This window comes from Neovison vison, chromosome 11 (genome assembly GCF_020171115.1).
Source record: "Neovison vison isolate M4711 chromosome 11, ASM_NN_V1, whole genome shotgun sequence".
In the NCBI taxonomy this organism is placed as follows: domain Eukaryota; kingdom Metazoa; phylum Chordata; class Mammalia; order Carnivora; family Mustelidae; genus Neogale; species Neogale vison.
Genome location: NC_058101.1, coordinates 192,683,929 through 192,703,018, shown reverse-complemented (window position 1 = coordinate 192,703,018; position 19,090 = coordinate 192,683,929). Strand labels below are relative to the sequence as shown.

The 19,090-nt window shown below is 36.7% G+C and overlaps 1 protein-coding gene across 2 annotated transcripts in view; it reads right to left on the bottom strand.

Moving 5' to 3' along the window:
* DLC1 (DLC1 Rho GTPase activating protein) overlaps positions 1 to 19,090 on the bottom strand; it is a 568,091-nt gene that overhangs the window by 407,675 nt on the left and 141,326 nt on the right. The window contains exon 1 of one of the 2 annotated variants that reach the window (XM_044225530.1): positions 13,824 to 14,129. The exons of the other annotated variant lie outside the window; for it this stretch is intronic. The gene's annotated coding sequence lies outside the window, so the exon portion shown is untranslated. Of the gene's footprint in view, positions 1 to 13,823; positions 14,130 to 19,090 lie in introns of those variants that run through there. 2 annotated transcript variants of the gene reach the window in all.

Below are 19,090 nucleotides of genomic sequence, written 5' to 3'. Positions count from 1 at the left end.
GCTAAAACAATTGGGACAATTCCTCAGAAATTTCAGTCGCATTCTTTTTGGCTTCTAAGGAGTTTAGTTTGTGTACTGCTATTAGAATTTGGCCATAAAAATGTAAGTAAACCAGAAAACCAGGCCTGAGATAAGGTAAAATATAAACACATTCTAGGTAGCCTTCTCCTTTTTGCTTTGAATTATTCAAACCCTTCGTTCAAGGAAACAAATTATACCAAAGTAAACTGAACTTTACTAAAATGACTAGTCCAAACATTGTCCCATAATGAAACCAAATTATTGGACCATAAAAGAAAAATCCCATTCAAAAGAGCGGACACTTCGAGCTTTTCCTTCACACAAGAGCTGTCAGCACATAACATGGATTGGCTTATTGATTTTGGCCATAAACAAGATTAACTGCTGTGCTGGTTTTGGGTCACTTCAGTCTACTGAAAAGGATTCTGAGTCCCTACCAAAAATTTCAAGGTATTCTGACTAAGCACTTGCCAGAAAGGTAAATATTCCAATCCTATGAAGACCAGCAGAGTTAAGGAATATACTAGGTTTGGTACCCTAGCCCGACAAAATATCTTTCTGGATACTATCGGGTTCTCTCAAAGGTCTGTGACCATTTGAAAATGGTCAGCCTGCACATTTTCCATGTTGGCATTCATTCTGCACTCAAAAGAAAATATAAAGTCCCCGAATTCCATGCATAAGTCATTATAGCGTGGGAGGCTACGGAAAGTGGAAAAAACGCATAGATGCAGGCCAGAAAATTTCTGCTTTCATGGGCAAATTTGGGTTGTAATAGGGCGGTTCTGTTTTAGATGCTTTCTTTTCTTTATTTTTATCCAGTGTAGAGAGAGCAGGCTAACTTAAGAAATGCCAAGTGGTATTACTGTGTCATTCCTTAGCCACATTCACATTTAAGTTGAGACTAAATTCTGGATTCATTTCTTTTACTAAAAAGAAATTGAGTTTTATTAACTCCTTGGGGGAAGGGATTACAGAAAAGGGTTACCCTTAGGACATTACCATAATATTAATTGACTTCACTCAACCTTGGCAAATAGGTGAGTGTTTTTATAATGTCAAAGGAAGACAGTTCGACAAGTCCGAAAGCTGTCTAGTTGCAAAGAGAGATGGTAAATTAGGTAGATTGAACACATGAAAGCATTAACTCCTGTCCTGCTCAACTAGGTTCTTTGGACATTTCCAAATCATTCCTGTGAATGTATAGTGTCTATATTTTTTAAGACAAAAAATTTCCTAATTATCCTTATGACCAGCATCTCTCTATTTTCAGTGCTCATTCCATATCTTGTGGTCTGATAGATTTTTAAAAATTTTCTCTTCAAACCTTGTTATTCACACTTCCTATTTAAATATTGTTTATAAGCTTGACAGTTAAAATCTGCCCCCATGAGCTAAAGCCTGAACAGAGCATTAAGAAGAGGGTTCAACATCATTAGTCATCAGGGAAATTCAAATCAAAACCACACTGAGATATCACCTTACACCAATTAGGATGGCAAAAATTGACAAGGCAAGAGACAACAAATGGAGAGGATGTGGAGAAAGGGGAACCCTCTTACACTGTTGATGGGAATACAAGTTGGTATAGCTACTTTGGAAAACAGAGTGGAGATTTCTCAAAAAGTTAAAAATAGAGCTACCCTATGACCTGGCAATCACACTATTGGATATTTACCCTAAAGATACTGATGTAGTGAAAAGAAGGGCCATATGCACCCCAATATTCATAGTATCAATGTCCACAACAGCCAAACTTTGGAAGGAGCTGAGATGCCTTTTAATAGACGAACGGGTAAAGAAGATGTGGTCCGTATATACAAAGGAGTATTACTCTGCCATCAGAAAGGAGGAATACCCACCATTTGCATAGACTTGGATGGAACCAGAGGGGATATGCTAAGTGAAATAAGTCAAGTAGAGAAAGACAATCATCATATGGTTTCACTAACATGTGGCACACAAGTAATAGCACAGAGACCGTTAGAAGAAGGAAGGGAAAAATGAAGGGGAGGAATTGGAGGGGGAGACGAACCATGAGAGGCTACGTATGGACTGTGGACTCTGGGTTTCAGAGGGAAGGGGGGTGGAGGAATGGGTGAGCCCAGTGATGGGTATTAAGGAGGGCAGGATTGCATGGGGCATTGGGTGTTATATGCAAATAATCAATCATGGAACACTACATCAAAACTAATGATGTCCTGGTGACTAACATAACATAACATAACAAAATAAAATAAAATAAAGAGGGAATATTGGATTACTGTCAGCTGCATCTGAGTATATTGGCCTCATTTTCTAAATCATCTGAATTGACTAGAATCCATCCTATAAGTTATAGATGTCTTTGTAAAAGACCTGATTTTTCCCTATCAATCTCCTCATCAGATTGCTCTCTTTTAAAATTATATTTCTAACTATCGACTATTTGTGTTGCAAATTTTTGTTACATTTTCTTGGTAATCCTTTTTGTGCATTTTCATTCAGAATGAGCTCAGCTGCTGAAGATTTGGATGAGGGATCTGGAAAAGTGTAGGTCATTTCAGGGTGTTGATTTTATGAAGTGAATTTCCATGGGGATTTTTCACTTCTTAAATGCATGTGTTCTAACACCACTATATTTCAAGAGACTCTATGTACCTCTAATGTTGTAACAATTCTGGAAAATGTTTGTAAAATGGCCAAATTTGCTTTTTGTGATATTAGTGCATAAGATGTTTAGACACAAATTAATCTCAAATTTATTATTTGAGTTAATTTTGTAACATCACTCCTTAACATAAGCATTTTGTGCCAAACAGTATTTTATTTTATTTATTTATTTTTTAAAAAGATTTTATTTATTTATTTGTCAGAGAGAGAGAGCACAGGCAGACAGAGTGGCAGGCAGAGACAGAGACAGAAGCAGGCTCCCTGCTGAGCAAGGAGCCTGATGTGGGACTGGATCCCAGGACGCTGGGATCATGACCTGAGCCAAAGGCAGCTGCTTAACCAACTGAGCCACCCAGGTGTCCCACTATATGGTATTTTAAAGTTAACTGAAATTAAATATTGTTATACTAAATGACATCAATTGGAGATGTTCTAGTTTGAGAATCACTGACCCGTATCTCATATCAAATGACCACATTCTCCTTTGCACCTGCTTCTGAAATAAACACATACTATGTATTTTGGCCTTTTGACTGTCCTTAGAGAAGAAGATTCTGATGATAATCACCATTGCTCATTCTATAGTCTGGGAGAATACGATGCAATTAAAGCACTGGAGGCTGAAATCAAGTAGGCAGGAATGAAGAACTGACAGCAGCGCTGGCTGGCCAAGATCAGTTCTCCAGTACTTGTTCATTTAATGCCCACTGGGCCACAGACACTCTGCTAAACGTTGGCAATGTAGACCTAAATAATATATTCCACCTTTCCTAAATGAGCTTACAATTTTATGAGAGAAACTCATGTAGAGAAAAATAGTAAGTCTTCTCGTGACCACAAATTCCATGTAAGTTTTAATATAAAGCAGAGGGTCATCAGTTTCTCCTTTCTTCTTCTTCCCACTTATCCTCCCTCCCTCTTTCCTTCTTTCCTCTTTCTTTTCCTTTCCCACCCTTCCTTCCTTCCTTCCTTGTTCCTTCTTTCCTTCTTTTTTCATTCTTTCTCTTTCTTTCCTTTCTTCCTTCCCTCTTCCTTCCTTCTGCTTTATCTTTTCCTTCCTTCCTTCCTCCCTTCGTTCCTTCCTTCTATTTTCTTTCTCCCTCTTTCTCTCCCTTCCTCCCTCTCTTCCTTCCTTCTTTCCATCCATCCTTCCTTCCATCCATCCATCCTTCTTTTTCAATAGTGAGTCCTGTGGGATGATGGAAATGTTAGGTAGGACTTCCAGAGGAGAAAATCCCTAAACGACGCCCTCTGTGGTAAATTTCCTGCCTCCACAACAACCTGAGGTTCAGAGTTTCACCCTTCTAGAATCATCTCTTCGGGAAAGATGGCAGAGGCAACAATAAACTCCAGAGAATTCTAACAGTGTGAAAACCCATTTGACACCTTGGAGGGGAACCACATTTCTCAGGTGCATTCAGAGAAAATTGAGGGGAGAGATTTAAAAGAAAAAAATTTTTTTTTCAGAAAATTTCAGAGACCTGTCTTCAGATTCAAGAAAATCTGTGAAGTATGAAGTAATACAAGAAATAAAAATATACCACACCAAGAAACATTATTGTGAAATTTCAGAACTTTAGAGGTAAGCAAATAAACATATATGTTATCAGAGAAAAGAGGTTATACATTATGCATTGGGAATCCCAATGTTATTGGATTTCTTTTTTTTTTCAATTTATTTATTTTCAGAAAAACAGTATTCATTATTTTTTCACCACACTCAGTGCTCCAGGCAAGCTGTGCCCTCTATAATACCCACCACCTGGTACCCCGTTATTGGATTTCTTAATAGCAAAATTGGAAACAAGACAGGCAAATGTATCTTCAAAATTCTGATGGGAACTTATATCTACCTTATTTTTAATCTGCCTTATTTTTATTTTATTTTAATCTACCTAATTTTAATCTACCTTAAAAAATTTCCCCCTCTTCTCAAGAAACTACTAGAGGGATAGTTCTATCCAAATAAAAGGATAAATAAAATGGAGAAGACATGGAGTCAAGGGAGTCAGAAACTCAACACAAAGACCAGGGGATGGGATTTCTAGGATGAAATTTATGTAGCAGGCCTAGCAGGCAATCATTTCACATAAATCCTAAAGTTCTCTACAAGAGATGTCTCTAAGGAAAAAACCATGGAAATAATAGATTATATGAGGTATGTGGCCACAATAAGAGGAATTTATAATAAATTCAATATTCAATAATTTATAATAAAGTCAAACAATTTCGGTGGAAGAGTTAGTAATATTTACACAGAAAACGAAAAATCAATTATTACCTCCAGGAAACACAGGGTTTTAAAAGAAAGGAAATATAATCATAGTACATGACCTGGTTTACCTGTGATTTTTTTGTGTAGCCAAATAATGCAAACAGAAAATACTGACTTAACAAAAAATTATGAAAGCAACTATTTTTGAAGCATAAAATTTTTGTAGGAGTTGAGGTTAGGGATGCTGGGAAGAATCACCTCAGAGAGCTGACTCTTCATTTTTCATAATAGGAATTTAACAGATAATGACTAAAATGGGAAAAATATAGTATAATCATATTGTTTAGAAATACAGAGGTACTAGGGAAAACAGCCAAAAACAGTTTACATTGTTATAGTTCTTTGTGTTATTTGCTTGAGGCAAAGAAAAATTTCTGAATCTCAGAAAGCATGTTAAATAATAGCCTAAATTTAAACTATATTTTAATATGTTCCACAGCAGTAATTTTAAGATTGAGTTGATATGTAAATACATCTACATTTCCTCTATAATATGTCTAATAGGACCCAAATATTCCCTGTGTTTCCTCCCACCCTCTCCATATCATCCCCTCACAAGTACAAATATATCTTTCTCCTTCCATTAGCACAGTAAAGGTGCCAGTTTGGGTATTTATTTTGGGCCAATAATGTCATGCAATTTTCCATAAGGTTCTTGGGTGATTTTTTTAATGGCCTTTTTCTTTCCCTAACCCTTTTAAGAACTCCGGCAAGTCAGGAGAAAAATATTCTTGGTAATCCTCTTAGTTATAGCCTTCTAAAATGTTATCTGAACAGAAGTTTTAAGACACAAAAAGTAAGATGTAAATAACTTTAATTGAGTAAATGCATATGAAAAGAGAAATTCTCCATTGCATTATTTCAACTTCTCCTGGACACCCCATCATAGTACTTAGCAAGATGGCAATTTTTCTCATTCAACCCCTTAGACCTTTAAATGTGTGTATCTCATTGTATCCTTTCAGAACACAAATAACATATATAGACATATATATGTATACACATACAAAAATAAAAATTTAAAAATATATGTACACACACACACACACACACACATACACAGGTAATTGGCTCCCAGGTTGTTTTAAAACACCTTCACACAGATTCTATGTATTTAATAGAAGGGAAAATAAAAGCATAATAGTACTGACATTTTCTCTTTATTTTCCTCTCTCCTTAGGTGGCCTCAGTTGCTTTGGTTTCCCTTAGGGTCTTCTTCATTACCCATCCCATGTTGAATTTCTAGGTCATGTTTTCCTTCTTACAACTCCTTTACAGCATATCTATGTGTAATATCTACCACATAGCATATTCTCAGTCACTGGGGGCAAGAAGAAAAGATATGAGGAAAATAACCTCCTTTTAATTGCAAGTGGTTTCAGCTCTCAAAAAGGCACTCTTACAAGAATACAGAATGCATCTGAACAGAGAAAAGAACATTTCTACATTGACCAACTTTGTGGCTAATATGATAAGTCAGCAAAATGGAGACACTGGGAATCTGAACATCCTATCATGATTTTAAATCTTTATGTGTCTTAGTCTCTTCTCAGGGAGTCACATTTACAAATAGAAAAGGCCTCCAAACCACTTTAGAACTAAATTAGATAACTAGAACAGAAGCAACAACATAGACATGACCACAACTTAACAGAGTTCTTCAAATGTGTGCTCGCTAGTTTCAAAGTAAATCTTCACTACAGTGAACATTTGCAAAGGCCAGAATGAAATTTGTTTTCTTGATGGAGCTGTCAAGGAACGAATTATCTAGCGAACCAAATTGTGCACATTTGGGTATCTTCCCACTGCTCCCCCAGCTCAATGATAACATGAAGAGGAACGCTTTTCATTGCCAAACTGATCCTTCATTTCAAGAGCAGTAAGAAAGTGGGGGCAGAGACGACTCTTCCTAATTCCTTTATGTAAATGCAGGAACAAATAGCCAAAAAAGATAACACATTTCAAAAAAGCATTTCTATGAGTCTACTCAGGGGTCAGAGTAGCCAACTTTTAGCAAAAGACAACTGGCGCTTTTCCTTTAAAATATTCATGTTGTCGAACCCAAATCAGAAATGGCTAGAAATAGACTGTGGGAGAGAGAGAGATTTTTAATAATATGATGCAGGAATTTATCTTTATATGATTTCGTGCGGATTTTCTTTCTTTGGTAGCAATCTGCATTCTAATTCTTCACAAAATCATTACCCATTTACTTTTGCATACTTTGTCAGATGTTGGAATTTATTCTTTATGCCTCATTAGTTGTCTGTGGAAAACAAACTCGTATTGAAAGTCTCTTTAAAAAAAATTATTTATTTGACAGAGAGAGAGAGAGAGCGCACAAGCAGGGAAAGCAGCAGAGGGAGAGTGAGAAGGAGTCTTCCTGCTGAGCAGGGAGCCTGATGTGGGATTCGAACTCAGGACCCTGGGATGACCTGAGCAGATGCTCAGGCAGACGCTTAACCAACTGAGCCACCCAAGTGCCCTTTATTGAAATTCCGTACTGGTAAATTATTGAAGCTTAAAATATTTTATATGGAATAGTTTCCATGTATTTGGGCTGTCTGGATATTAAAAAAAATAGTAAATTATAGAAGAAGCCACCCATAATGAACTAAGCCAGGGGAATAAGCATTATATTACTTTTTCCAAAAGATACATCCAAGTCTCCATCATTTCTGGTCTTTAGAAGAAAAAGGAAGAAGCAGGTATCCAATTTAAAATATTCTTTTAAGATTTATCTACCTTTATGTATATCTCAACTTTACTAAGCATGGAAAATTTTTTCTTTTACTTAGCTTTCAGAGTCAAAGATTCCAGGAATTAGACAAATGTGACAATGAACTCTGTTCAGTTCACTAGAAGTCAGCTCATTGTAAAAAATCAGGTTTCTAAAATTGCAAAAATTATTATACCTGTGGTGCCCTATTTTTACCTTCAGGTTCCTGCTATGTAATCCAGCCTCAGTAATTTCTGAATTTTTTTTTTTCAGGGAGGAGCCCAGATCCTGGCAGTGTTCAACTTATTACCCCTTATAGCTCAGGTCAGCCAGCTCTGCAGAGTCTCTAAAAGTTTTCTTAAGTCACCCACATGTAATTTGAGGAAATCTTGGAAAACTTCATAATATTTGCCTGATATCATTAAGACCTTTTGGGGGATAGCTGATTTCCAAAAGATTCCCCAAATTCACACCATCATGGGGAAAAAGATTGCATCATGGATGCAGTAATTTCTAGCTATGTGTATTTTCTTTGGGTTTCCCCATTTTATTTTATAAAAGTACATGGTTTTCTCAATGATAGTGTTCCATCCTAGGCAGAATCCTTCAAGCATTTAGAACTATACCACAGCTTAGCTATTTCTGCAAATAAACTCACTAATAATTAACCATTTGGGTTTTTGCCTTAATATCTTTTTTCTACCAAACCCCTATAACCAAAGAAAAGTATTGTCTTTGTTCTGAACTTGCTCCAGTTGAAATTTTTCATGTGAAAGGAAATAGTTTAGAGTTAAATTTGTCATCCAGAACTTGGTTGCTTTTTGTTTTTGAATGGCAAAGCAGAGTTTCTATTCAACAAGGGACACGGATTATAATGCTTTATCATCAGCATGGTGAGCTGTGTCTTTGCTTTAAGTGGCCACTTTCTATTTTTAGCTTTGCTATCATTTCTAAGAACCCTCTAACAGTAGACACAGTAATCACTAACTGCAAATGAAAAATATGGCTACACCCACCCAGGTGCTTGGCTTGCTACGTGCCAAGAGAATACTGAGATTTCCCTTCTTCAAAAAGTACGACTTCCACTGAAATTGGGAACATGACATCACTGGGAACTTAGCTATTCTGTTAGGTCACTATCCTACCAAGGGTTGATGCCTCTGCCATCAACTTTGCCTGCTGTGCTTAATATCTGTAATTCTCATCTTCCTTTATCATGTACCTATGCTCAGTGGGGCTTGTTTTGATTTCCAAGTGTTCTTCTATATACCCAACTAACAGCAGGCACATTGAAAACTTCTGATCATGATAATAGGAACAGTAACAAAGGACTTCCATTTACTAAGCAGTTACTGTGGGTCAGGTACTGTTCTTACACCATCTCCCTTGGTAATAGTACTCACAAATACTTCGTAGAGTAGTTGCTGTCACTGCCTTAATTTTATAGGGAGGAATTTTGGTAGGACTTAGTAACCAGCTCAAGGTCAAATATCTACCAGTGGCAAAAGTTATGATCTCCATTTTTTTGTGGAGGTAAGATGCCTGTTGAAGAACCATTCCTTCCCCCACACCCCCAGTGATTTGGATTAGTTACCTAGATTTTGTGTTCCTCAGTTTTCTCACCTCTATAATGGGAATAACGAAAAGTTTTGTTGAGGGGAAAATAATAGTATTAAGCTAAAAGCTAGCGATACGCATAGAACATTCAATCCATTGCATATTGTGAGAATTCACTAGATGTTCGGGGACAGGATGCTGCTTCTGCTGATGAAAACGGTGACTCCTTTAGTTTTGATTGATTTTAGCTGCAGAATCCATGGCTGGGTGTGAGACACAACTATCCCTTGCATGACCATGTTGTTTCAATATAAAAGAGCAACTTGACCAAAATGTGAAATACCATGAGTCTTTCTTCCTTCCTTGACTAACTGATCTATGCTTTTCTAAACAAAGATTTGTTTGTTATACTGTGTGCAAAACAGTTTGCCCATATAAAATCTCATGGGATGCTCAAAATGACCCAATGATAGAACTGTTCTCACTATCTTCCTTGCTTTACCAATAAAAAGCAGAAGCTCAAAGTAGTTATGGGGCAAGCTTCACATTGCAGAACATCAAGTGGCGAAGATACAAATCAGAGCCAGTTTTTGGACTCTGCCCAGGAGCTTTTCAGTTCACCACCCCATTTAAATTGTGGAAAATTCACTAGAGCTCTGCTGTCACTGGTTTCATGTAACTTTTACTTTTAAACTACTTCTGGATGCTCACGCTTCCCTCTGGTTTTTAATGAATTTGTAATGTCTTCTTATGAGAATGTTGTTAACCTTTGGCCTGAGGCTCTGATGATTCTTGACAACCTCTTATCTTCTTTCCCCTGTAAAAATTATTTTATCATTGCAGGATGTCTGGAAAATTAAAAAAAAAAAAAGTCCCACAATGCCCACTCTTTACACCAGTTTTGGTTTCCTTTCTTTCCTCTTTCCCTCCGATTTATTCCATAAACAATTATTGACAAAACAGGTATTGACTGCATCTGACATGCTAGGATATGTTTATGGCTGAGAATAACAAGAAACATTGAATTTCTAAACTTGCTCTGATCTTCCTACTTCCTTTCCAACTCATTTCCATGATAGGATAGATTTTTTTCTTTGAATTATTTGAATTGTATTGCTGAAACACTTTGTTAATCTAGTCTAATACAAAACAACCTTTTTACATGTACAACTAGTACAATAATTTTTTCTACCCATCTACCTTAATTAATGAGCACATTTATATGCACACGGTTTACATCCCCTTCCCACTATTTTTTGCATGCAAGTCCTTATTTAATCTTTTCAACTTGATTTGCATATTCTATAATCTACTCAATGAAAATCAACAATCTCTTTTTAACTAGGTCTAAATTCACCTTTATTCTGTTTAGTTTCATTAAAAACTAAGTCCATCGGTTTCTCAAAACTCTATGAACTGACTAGCAATTTAACACCAAAATAGAACCATGGAAGTAAATCCCTATATCCACACCAAAGTCAATCTGGAGTTGGACTTCTTTCCAAACTTGATTGGTTTAAGTTGTAGACATAAGGGGCTTATCATTCAATGGGGGAAGAAGGTACAACAGTCAAGCCAATTCCTTCAAATCTGGGGGGTTTTACTTTTCTCACACCCTCTTTAAATTCTCATGTACAATTACTTGTAAGTCTCTATTTTTATCATAAAATTCTCTGATCCGGGTCTAGACCAACTCTTTGGAAATTTGTTGTACTGTAACGATTTCTACAGAAATATTCTTATTGTAAGATCATATACTAATTCATTCATTCTCCAAGAAGAAACAAGATCAAAACAAAGGATTAACTTAAAATGTCCCCAATATAGACTTGTTTAAAGCCTACAAGACCCAATCCTCTATGAGTGAGATTAAAGCATGCCTACAGTCTTGATAATGAGGTGTATGGTATGGGCAGGTTTAAGTGTGGTCAGAAAAAATCCTCCTTTTAAATTATAAGATTCTTAAGAAAATAATAAAATGATGTATTCTCTTTTGCTAGGCTCTCTTGTCACCATGCAGTCAGTTATCTAGGCTACTGCTTTATTTCACTGATTCCTTATTCCAATAATGTGTAGGATAGAGACACTGAAAGTGTTGAATAATGCATCTTTAAAGTGTAATAACATCAGGAAATTCAATCTGGTTCATAAAAATGGGGGAAAAGGGATCATGACACACATTCTAAGAAATGGCATGCAGTAGAAATGACATATTCATTTTGTGAGAAAGTTTCTTGCCTTGGAAAGGGCAGTGTTCAGTGTGCCTGGCAACATCTACTGTCATATATGAAGTATGATGCAACTTAAGCAGCTAACTCTCTCATTTTACACTGCACCGGTTAGACATGTATTTATATACTGTAAGAAATTCTATATTCTACAACTAAAGGACTTTGTAGAAGGCTCAGAGTAGATACATGAACCAATTAAAGGATTGAAAATAAGCTGTACAAGGGAAGATGAAAGGAATTGGCTTTATTTGACCCACAAATATACACTTATGTTTTCTTATGTCCGTTTCGGTTTTCCATATTTCCACTGAGGAAAAACCCATAAAACTGGAAAGAAGCTACAGCAATAGAGCTGTAGGTTAGATAAAAGAAAGAATATCTGTGTACCTGAGATCCTTAAACTGATTCTGCTAGGGGGGAAGTAAAATCTCTGAATGTCACTGATTGGGACAGACTGATTATGATACCATTTGGACATGAGGATATCAATCAGACAAGCTCCTTTCTGGCACTACTCTCTTAAGAAACATCAGTTTAAAATTAATATAACTATTAGCATATGGATTGATTTCCTTGGCATAGACATGAAATATAACAAAATGGTCACCAAAGAGTTACTCCACTGAAATGTTTGTTGAAGGCATGAGAAAACTTTTACATATGAGAATATATCATTACTTGGGTGAATTTGGTTCTTTTTTTAAAACCATGATTCTGCCCCCCCCAATACTATACATGGGTGGTAACTTTGAGCCTTTCTTATTTTTTAAAGTGGTACTACAATTTTCTGTCAAAAAGTAGCCTTCTACTGGATGTATTCATACTTTGTTCAGCATGATTATTATTTGAGAGCAAGAGGATGTAGTAGAAACATCTCTGAATTGTGAGGTGGTGTTCCACTGTCATCTCTTCTACTAGCTAGCAGTGTGACCTTGGACAGGTCACCTTTGAATGTCATTCCTCAGCTCTCTGAGGCACCCTAAGGATAGTGTTTGAAGTGGTCTCTTATGTTCTTTCCTTCTTTGAAATTCTTTTCAGGGATTTTATTAAATCATAATTCAGATAAGCCAGCATTTTATTTTTCACATGTTGAACAAGATTTTTTTAAATCATATTTAAATGTTTTAACACATCTTAAATTGTTACTGGATAGTTAAAATATATCAAGATAACTTATACTAGCATAGAATCCAGTCGTAAGTTAAGCTAATACAACAAATGGTCACCTTGTACTGTGTAAACGTTTGGGATTAAAACACTTGATTTCTTATGATCCAACTGTCAAACAGCTCTCATCTTTCATTATGGTATTTTGTGTTCATCTAATTGATTTGGAAATATACACAAATATCTATCCCCTTCACATATCATTCCACATCATTCCTATAAAATATTTTCATTTTTAATTCTTCAGAAGTATAAATGCAACAGTATGTTTTGCATTAGAAGTTCATTTTATTTCAATCATTGCTAGATTTCTTTCTTCATATACTGCATGTTTAGACATTTAAGATACCTACAGCCCAGTGGAAATCTAATTTTATGACTGTATGAATTATGAATACATGATTGGTTTTTCATGTGATTGCAGTGATTTCCAGCTGCCTTAAAATAATAATACTGAATGTCGCTGTCATTGAGATTTACTTCAATTCTTCAAAAATGTTCACACAAATATGACCTGAGCAGAGAATCCAGGAAAGTTAATAGAAACTAAATCCAATTCTAATACTTAAATTTTTAAAAGTCAGATCAAATAGTATTTAGGATGGAAATAATTTTTGAAGTTTCATGTGTTTACTTTTTTTTTTTTTTAAATGAAACCTTTAAGCTGTACATTAACAGCCTGTACTGTGGTCAAAACTATTTTGGGGAAATACTGAGGAGTCCTATCTTCATACTTTACATGACACACTGAATATTCTTTGGGGATTCATTATTAAGAAAAGTCACTCTGATGCTACCTATTCTCCCCGTTGGCAAAGGAAGGGGAGATCAAAAGAAATCGTCTACACCTCACACTTAAGGGTGAGGATATGTATTTGTTTTTGTATTATGCCATGCACTAGGAAACCTGGTCTTATTCATAAAAAAGGTAAGATAAAAAGGGATTAAACTAAAATCTCAGTTTGTGGAGGAAAAGAGTAAAATCTCTCCAGAGCCTCTTTGAAGACTTGACATTGTGCTAAAACAATTCTGACTCGCAGTTTTCCCCTCCCGAAACATTTTCCACTTCCAGATTTCATAGCTTAGCTCCCAAACATAGGAAACCACCACTCCGTGCACGAAGCTAATGTTTCTGTCAAACTCTCTGCCTCTTCCACGACGGCCTCAAAGCATAAAGACAAGCGAGTCCCCAGCGTCTTACCTAGACGAGGAGCAGCAGCTGAAACGCCCAGGCGTGACATTGTTCAACACTCAGGCGAGGAAAGAAGTCCGTCCCCGTGAGCTCCTCCAAAACATAAGTTCACATTTCGTGGTTGAGATCATGGCTCTATTCTAAGCAGTTTTGAACGCAGAGCGTGATTCTCACAAAAACACCGTCTGCAGCTGGAGGGGGCCTGGGCTCACGCAGGCGTCTGTCGAGGCGTTCCTAGGGACTTCTGTCCACTCAGTTCAGACTGATGTCTTGCGAAAGGGGCCTCCACAAGCAGGCCCAGATTGCCTGGGAAGCATTTCCTGCCTCTGAGGAGTGCATGTGAGAAAGAGTGCACGAAGCAGAGGGAGGGGGGCAGAGCAGAGCCCGCCTGGGCGACTGAGGAGTTCTGATTTTACACAGAACTGAAGGGAGTTTGTCAAAGCTCTTGAGGTGATTAGCTGGAGAGTCATAAAGTCCTAGAGCTTTCTCTATCCCACACTGCTGATGAATTAAGAAAAGAAAAAAAAAAAAGAAAAAGAAAAAGAAAGAAAAGCAAAGAAAGAAAACAGTTTTCTCCCTCCTCTACAGTTTTCCCACTCTATTAAATGTGTAGGCACGACTCCATCAAAATACCTCTGCCCTTCTCCTTGCAAAAGATCTCTTCTGAGAGCAAGATGAATGTAAAGATTTCAAACCGTCATCCCCTCAGTAGGAAAACTTTTTTTTTTTTTCCACTACTCACAATTTAAAATGCTGCAGCCCTACATCCTGTACCTGAGAGGATCTGTGAGTAAAACCCCAAGAAGCCAGTAAACAGGAACATGGTCTTCAAATCTCTCCCATCCCAGGAATCTTTCACAGAATTAGGGGAGTTCCTGTCATGGCACATGCGGCATTACCTCCAGTCAGAATCCTCCAGTCACACAAACGCAGGGCTGGGAGAGCAGAAGACAGACTCCATCTTGATCCTATTACAGTCTTGCTGACATTAACCACTTGCAACTTCTTCCATCTAGCCTGACAGAGTCCCTGAATCACATCTCCAAAGCAGCTCACGGTATCTGCTTCCTTTGTCCGACACAAATTTTGTGAACTATCATCTGTTTATCTTTTCTGCTTTCTTGTGCCTCCACTGAATGACTTCCTCCTAGCTGCTCCAGGCTGGGAACTTGGACTACCATTTGGTTTTGATTAAAACCAGACAGCCAACTCTGGAGAATTTAGGGAATAAGCTAATGGAAACTGCAAGTATGGCTTTAATTAGTGCATCAATTAATAATAGATGTTAGCTTGTCTTATAAGAAGACGACACAAATATCAACACAGAGGAAGCTCAAGTGCTTCCAGGAAAGAAGTTATACCAACTCTCATTCCTTTATGACCCAGAATTCTCCTTAGGGAAAGTGGAAGGAAAGAAGTGGGATGTGGCCTTGGGACATCCAGGTTGTGGAAAGCCCGGAGAAGCAGCTTTGTTGTTTATACCAGAGAAACAGGAAATAGTATCTCTGAGTTTAATTATCTTGCTTGGGTGAAATTGCTCTGTAATGTCTCTCTTCTACTTTATTTACAATCAATGGTTTCTCTTGCTATTTATGACTTAAGAATTTTTTTTTTTCCTGTGACTGGTGATTAGATTAATCTGATTATTGGGTCTATGCGCAGTTTATAAATTCCTAGGGATTTCCCATAATGGGAGTTACGAAAACAATTCTAATTTCAATATGATAAATGAGTAACATAGAGAGAGCTACAAGAAATATTAAACTTTTTAGCCCTAAGATTCACCCTGTACATCTCTGACATGGTAAGTACTCTGCATTGTTTGCTTTTATTTTCAGTTGGCTCTAGTTTTTTTTTTTTTTTTAAAGATTTTATTTATTTATTTGACAGAGATCACAAGCAGACAGAGAGGCAGAGAAGAGACAGAGAGACAGAGAAGCAGGCTCCCAGCTGAGCAGAGAGCCCGATGTGGGGCTCGATCCCAGGACCCTGGGATCATGACCTGAGCTGAAGGCAGAGGCTTTAACCCACTGAGCCACCCAGGTGCCCCGGCTCTAGTTTTTATAAAGACTGACAGATACCTGTGTATCCAAATGGCCATCTTTTTGGTATCCCCAGAGAGTCCTGGGTATGGTAGCTCGAAGAAGTATGATGTGATAGTTATTATTTCTTTTCTTATTGGATAATTAAAATCTCTCAAAATTACTGCAAAGTGTGGACTACGAGAGAAATAGGAAAATGGCAAGATTCATGTATAGCACATGAATTTGAATACAAGAACCATACAGACCAAAACATGTAGGCAGAAATAAGTTTTAAAAGTTTATATCAAAACAATACTGATTAAAAAATGAGCACTTGGGTTCCTTTAATTTAAACTTCAACCATATGGCAAGAAAGAAGTCCATACCTTCCTAAATCCTTTAAAGAGCTACTATATTCATATTGATTGAAAATACTTCCACTGAAACCATGCCCATTTAATCTCCCCAATAATCTTTGCCTGGGCTCTTATTTTTATTTTAAAAATAAAGTACTAGAAGTTTACGGAATTATTTTCCTCACAATCACAAGATCAAAGTGACCAGCCAGGGCTATACCAGACCTCAGATTTTCTAACTCTCAATTTTGTGTCTTTTCCCCTCTCTCTGAGAGCTCTACTGCCTCTCCTGACTCACACTTAATTGCTGTGTGAAATCGGGAAGACTTCTTAAACTTTCTGAGTTTCAGATTCCCCTTTAAAAATAGGGACAACTCCACATAACTCGCAGATTGGAACGCAGGATTAGCTTTATATACACATATATTTATAAATTTATATTTATTTCCCTTAGGAAAACACTGGAGCAGAATGGAATGAGAACTGATGTAAGATCATTCTTAAAATAACTTGTTTATCTTTATCTCTATCTCTGCCCTGAGTCCTCTGGTCTTCTAGTAGATAGTAGGCGCTCAATAAATATTAGCTAGCTGCTAATTCTCCTTAGCCAGATTCTCCTCAGGAGTACTACAGCCTCTCTTCATACAATCCAGCCTTGTTCCTGTTTATATTGGCCTGAGGTAACAACAAAACCCTATTCACATACATTTATAAATGCCTTTATAATTAATACTGATTTTCTTAATACTAATTTTCTCTTTAATGTTCTCTTCGCTAAACAAATAAGACTTCATGCTTTACTCTATTATTAGAAGGATTACTTCCCAAATCTTTAATCACTCTTATTTATTTTTCATCCTTCGGTTGCCTGACTCCAAACAAATCTCAGAACTTTTATTCTCATAAATGCTTTACCAAATATGAGTATGAAGATAAATAATGAGATAATTTCCTAAATATTTAACATGGTGCCAGGCACATAGAAAGGGTCCAAAGTAGTTGTCTTCTTCTCTTTTCTGCACGTAAATCTAAATACATCACTTTCTTAAATGTTTGCTTCTTATTTTATGCTAGATAAATGAATAAAGTATGGCACAGAGGCAGTTAGGACATTGAAAGAAGAGTATCAGGATAGGAATCTGGCTCTAAAACCAATACCCATAATGATCCCATGCAAGTCACTTAAACTGTATAAGCCTCAATTTTAGCTTTTGGATCTAAGGATTTTTCTAAATTAGAGATGAACATCCATGTAGAGCCATGGGACATTATGGTTGGTACAATATTCATTTTTAACTGGAATTATTTTTTACTATTTCAGTTGTCATCCTATCTCATCCTTACATTCCTCTTCTGTGATAATTCAAAAAAATCTATTGATCTTTTGAACTCTGAGTTAAATGTGTGCATTTGGCACAGTTTTATCGGTGGAGAAGTTATGTTTTTTCTTTTTTTTAATAAGAAAGGAGAATAGCAGAATAAAGCTTAGAAGTTATTGTAAGATCAGCTTTCTTCCTAGGTACTATGATCTAAATAATATACATTGGCTGTGACAGACTGGCCAATCCCCTATCATCTTCAGGAAATCTGTCCCTGGATTTCTTCTAGAGGATTGCTTAAGGACTCTCATGCAGTCCAACAACCCTCTCATGCAGTGCAAGGGGAGATCTATTCTGTAGAAAGAAGGCTGTATTCTTTTTAAGTAGAGTAGCAAACATCATTAGTTCAGCACCCACATTTAACATTTGTGATACTGTGAGTGCAAGTAGGCTTTGATTCTTTCCATTTATAGGAAGGAACAGCATCATTCGAACGATGATCTTGTAATTAATAAACACTTAGAGAGAGTGGGTGTCTTTACAGCATTCCAGAAGTACCCACACATGTACATTTAGTGTAATAAATGTAGAAGCATTTTGCCTATGAAAATTAATCCTCTAAAAATCTGTATTTAACCACTTTGCCTGCAGCAAAAGGTATGTCAAAGCAATAAAAGCATTACCACAGGTATGTCAAAGCAATAAAAACAGAATATATTTGACAGGATTTCTAGTTAATTTTTAAAGTATTTTTTGCATGTACTTTCTTCTGATAGGCTCATTTTGATAGACAAACACCTGCTTAGGGAAAAAAATAAAGTTTTGAGGGATGCCTGGGTGGCTCAGTTGGTTAAGCAGCTGCCTTCGGCTCAGGTCATGGTCCCAGAGTCCTGGGATCGAGTCCCACATCAGGCTCCTTGCTCGGCAGGGAGCCTGCTTCTCCCTCTGCCTCTGCCTGCCACTCTGTCTGTCTGTGCTCGCTCTCTCTCCTCTCTCTCTGACATATAAATAAATAAATCTTTAAAAAAAATACAGTTTTTAGTTTTCATATAATAATATGCATGTATATTATTAGTTTTTTAAGATCAATTTTGTCCAACTTCTGATACTCCACTTTCACTAAACATTTAGCTTTCATCCAGAAGTATTTATTAAAGGAACACAATTAAGTTTGATGATAAACTAACAAAAGGAGCAAAGTCATATAAATTCTCTAAAACTAATTGTACCTGTTTCTTGGGTTATTGTGTTCACTGCTTCCCTTCGATGAAAATTATTACAGCCCAACAATAAATATAAAGTATCTTGATAAATTTCAAATAGCTTGGAAAACAATCTTAGCAAGGATTCAAAAATTATAATTGGCACAAGTGCAAGAGTATGTATGGTTTTGGACACTGATAATTCTCCCTGCCTGTCCAGCAGAAGTTTGAAGTTTCTCTCTCAGAAGCATGAAGTTTCCAAGCCACGCCTGACTTGTTTTAGAGAGGGCTAGGTGTGCCCAGCCAGTAAAATTCTTTTACGTTGCACAAAGAATTTGTTCTCTATGAAAACTTAATATCACCATGCAGCACATT